Source organism: Tripterygium wilfordii, chromosome 16 (assembly GCF_013401445.1).
Source record: "Tripterygium wilfordii isolate XIE 37 chromosome 16, ASM1340144v1, whole genome shotgun sequence".
NCBI classification, from domain to species: domain Eukaryota; kingdom Viridiplantae; phylum Streptophyta; class Magnoliopsida; order Celastrales; family Celastraceae; genus Tripterygium; species Tripterygium wilfordii.
This window is the reverse complement of record NC_052247.1, coordinates 6,024,069-6,028,418: the sequence shown is the minus strand read 5'-3', so window position 1 is coordinate 6,028,418 and position 4,350 is coordinate 6,024,069. Positions and strand designations below refer to the sequence as shown.

The 4,350-nt window shown below is 39.9% G+C and overlaps 1 non-coding gene across 1 annotated transcript; it reads right to left on the bottom strand.

Moving 5' to 3' along the window:
* Positions 1 to 2,809: 2,809 nt before the first annotated feature.
* On the bottom strand, positions 2,810 to 2,916 carry LOC119981572. The gene has a single exon (XR_005464182.1). It is a non-coding gene; the product is annotated as a small nucleolar RNA R71 (small nucleolar RNA).
* Positions 2,917 to 4,350: the final 1,434 nt, after the last annotated feature.

The following is a 4,350-nucleotide window of genomic DNA, read 5'->3' as shown; positions in this document are numbered from 1 at the left end:
TCGTTACATGGGTTGACTAGAAAGCTTAAAGGAGTGAGCATTGCACGGGCCTAGCAAAAAAAAAAATAAATAAATAAATAAAATAATAATAAGAAGAAGAGAAGTATGTATATAAATAAAAGTGCCTTGGTATTACTACTTGACTGTTCTTGGAATTCTTGGAATGTGACTATGTTTGGCGCCTATGAACTCTTGGAAGCCAAATAATTATACATTTCTTCTTTGCACGCACTTAATGTAGACGAAGTGATTGAGTAGACGGACAATCTTCATTGAGTATATGTTTGGATGAAGTGTGGGGTCTCCACATCTTTTTGATTGCATGACATTGATGTATATTGTTTCGATTCTAGTGATTTCCCTCCCATATGTTTGATTTGAGTTATCTTGAAACGTTTGTGGGTGTCGTTCTTGTAAGCCCTCAGGAGACAAAACTCCTCCACTAGGGACACCTAGGGGTTTAACGGCTTGTTGCATATGCTAAATGCAATCGCGATTCCTGCATTAGTGAGTTAGGATGTTAGTTGGTAGATGTACTTTGTTTAATTTTACTTGAGGACAAGTAAGGTTTAAGTGTGGGGTGTTCGATAGGTATGATAAAACCTATTGTTTTTTGGTAGAAATATCCCCCTCTTAAGCTTTCTTTTGATAAATAATGAGTGTATTTATGCGTTGATTTGTATTTTGATAGGTTGATTGCGGTTTGGATGAAAAGCGAAGGAAAAAGGGCTGAATTGAAGAAAATGTCCACCGACCTTCGTGTGTTCAAATAGTCATAACTTTCTGTCACGTTATTGGAATCGCGCGCAACAAAAGGCATTGGAAACTAGACATCTCAAGCTTTCCGTAGAATCTAAAATCATGCAAATCGGAGGTCATATGGAGAAGTTATGGTCATTTGAATCATGTGCCTAGGGGTAACGCGCCTAGGCGTGCGCCTAGGCGCACAAATTGTGCACGCCCAGGATCACTCCTGCACGCCCAGTCCAGAGAGTTGGACTTGAATTTGAAGTTGTGCACGCCTAGGATTGCGCCTAGGCGTGCGCCTAGGCGTGAAAACAATGCGCCTAGGCGCAAAAAGCAATTTTCTGGGGTGTTTTTAAGTCGCGATTTGTCCGAGCTGCGGGAGTTTTTAGACCTAGAATAGAATTTCTGGGGAGCGAAAGCAGAGGGGGAGGCGACTCTTGGAGCTAGGAGGAGAGATTCTTCAGCTCAACTTGGATCTACTCAACTAATTGGGTTTATTCATGATTTTCTCATCTCTCCTTTTGTGTTTTTCTCTCATTATGTGTAACTAAATCACTTGTGCCAAGGCTAGGATGAAGCCTTGGGTTTGATGACTTTGTTTATGACTTGATTTACATATATATGAGTTGATTTGGGTATAAATCTTGTGTTTCTATGTTTGATTGCAATTTCTTCATGCTTGTGGTGTTTGGCCAACACTTTAAGTTTTTGGATGAAATTGTTTGGAGAATTTGCTTAGACAATAATATGTCAAGTAGATTATGCTTCTTGAAACACTTGATTATGAATGTGTCTCCCTTTAATTAGGTGACAATTTGTATGAATCCTAATCTCCATAGAACTCCGTGAATTCCTATGCATGTTTAGACCAATAAGATGGCTAGAATGTATTTAGGAATATCCGACCTAGACCAATAAGATGGCTAGTAATCGATTGTAGGGAGATTTGGCTTAAGTGCGCTAAAACCGACTTAGGTTCGGATTCGTTATGCCCGAATTAGCAAATATGTGTGTGAATTTGTGTCATTGCAAATCATTTCCCAAGGGGGATGCCATATCCTTGTCATTCATATCATTTGCATTAGTTGCATCCTTATTCTAAGAAAATACCAAAAACATTTTGCTATTTGCTTGTCTTAGTTTAATTACCAACCCAAACAATCTTGAGTTGATCTTTACTTTGTTTGCATTGTATATACATACATACAAGTATAACTTTGGACTAGACATAACACCGTCCCTGTGGATTCGACCCTTGCTTATCATTGTGCTGTAGTCGCCGACTAGTACACTTGCTAGTAAGGTTAATTTAGACCCAACAAGTTTATGGCGCCGTTGCCGGGGACGGTTGCTTATATTTGATCCATTCTTGTTTATATACATAGATACTTACATACTTAGTTTAGTTCTTACTTACTAGACAATTAGTGGTCCTTATACTATTCCTTCTTGTTTGTAGTTCATGCAAGGAAGGCGTTCTCAAGATACAGAAATTCTTCATGTTGATCTAGACTTGGAACGTGCACGAAGGAACAAGAGAGACAAGGACCCCCTTGAGGAGCAATCTTCCACTCGGTCTATCTCTCCTACATCTAGCTCTAGTTCATCTAGTGACAATACTTTGGGAGAAAATTCTGAACAGGTGAGCATGGCTGAAAATCGTGAGGAAGTTGGCAATAATGCCAACAATGCAATTGCACCTGTTACCATCATGGACGACTCTATGGCACAATTCTCTACTAGACAATCTTGCATCGTATTACCAACCATTCCGCCAAATCTATCTTATGAGCTTAAATGTCATGTGATTAACATGCTCCCATCATTCTCAGGAGCGGAAAATCAAGATGCTAGTGATCACATTGATAATTTTCTGGAGATTTGTGGCACTCAAAAAATTCAAGGCATATCTGAAGAGTTCATACGGTTGAAGCTATTTCCTTTTTCTCTTAAGGAAAGTGCTAAGATCTGGTTCAAGACTTTGCCACCAAATTCTATCACTTCTTGGGATCAACTTTCTGCTAAGTTTATTCAGAAGTTCTATACTCAGTCAAGGACACAGAGGCTTAGAGATCAGATTTTCCATTTCAGGCAGAACAAGGGAGAACCACTTTTTAAGGCTTGGGAGCGATATAAAACTTTATTGATTGGTTGCCCACATCATCAATTCTTGCCATGGCAGATTATATCATACTTTTACCAACATCTGGCTGATGAATGCCGCCATAGGTTAGATGCAGCTGCTGGAGGAAATATTATGGCTAAGGAACCGACTGAAGCCAATGAAATTATTGAGACTGTGGTAGCAAATTCCTCACAATGGGATAATCGTGATCTTGATGCTCCTAGACACATGGTTTATGAGGCTAGTGCTTCAAATTCAGAGATGGCATCTGTGGCTAGGAAATTGGATGCGGTAGTAACTTTGCTGAGCAGAAATTTGGAGCCTTGTGGCATTTGTGGAGGCACCGATCATCCTACTCATGTATGTTCTAGAAGTGGGACATTTCCTGAAGCTGAAGTTAATGCAGTTCAACCTTTTCATAGGCAGCAGAATGATCCATTTTCTCACACATATAACCCAGGATGGAAGAATCACCCAAATTTCTCCTATGCTTCATCCCAAAATTTCAATCAAGGGCCCAGACCTTGGCAAGCTCCACGACAAGGACCACCTTCTCAAGATGCAAAGAAGTCTGCTATGGAGGACCTTATCACCCAACTTGCTCAATCACAAGTCACAATGCAGCATTCCCAAGCAGAGATGAGCAATTCAATGACTCAGTTGCAACAAACTGTTTCCAGTAATACTCAGTCAATCGCAAAGCTTGAAATGCAAGTAGGACAACTTGCTCATGCCTTGAGTGAAAGACAGCCAGGAAAGCTGCCGAGTCAACCTGAGGTAAATCCTAAGCAGTATGAGGATGCTAATGCTATTACTGTTTTGCGAAGTGGGAAAAATGTGGATAACAAGATTGAGTATAAAAAGCTTGAAAGTGAGAATCATGATGAGCCTATAGTGGTGGAGCAAAGTGTTTTCAAAATACCTCATGTTGAGAAGGAAAAGCCAGAAGTAGAAGAGTATGTTCCAAAAGTGCCTTTTCCATCTCGTCTTGCCCCGGCTAAGAAAAGCAAGTATAATCGGGATATTTTTGAAGTTTTGAAGAAAGTGGAGATTAATATTCCACTCATTGAGGCAATTAAGTCTATTCCCGCATATGCAAAATTTTTGAAGGAGTTGTGCACTAACAAAAGGAAGATAGGTGATCATGAAGAAGTATTTCTCTTCGAAGAAACGAGTGCTATTTTACAAAAGAAGCTCCCGCCCAAATTAAAAGATCCGGGTAGCTTTACCATTCCTTGTATTATTGGAGAGAAAGAAATTGAAAAGGCCTTGATGGATCTTGGTGCAAGTGTAAATATCATGCCTTATTCTGTTTACACTACTTTGAAGATAGGTGAGTTGAAACCAACTTCAGTCACTCTCCAACTAGCTGATCGCTCTTTAGTGCATCCTTTTGGGTTAGTTGAAGATGTTTTAGTAAAGGTGGGTGAGTTTGTTATTCCGGTGGATTTTCTGGTGCTTGATATGGAGGGTGAACC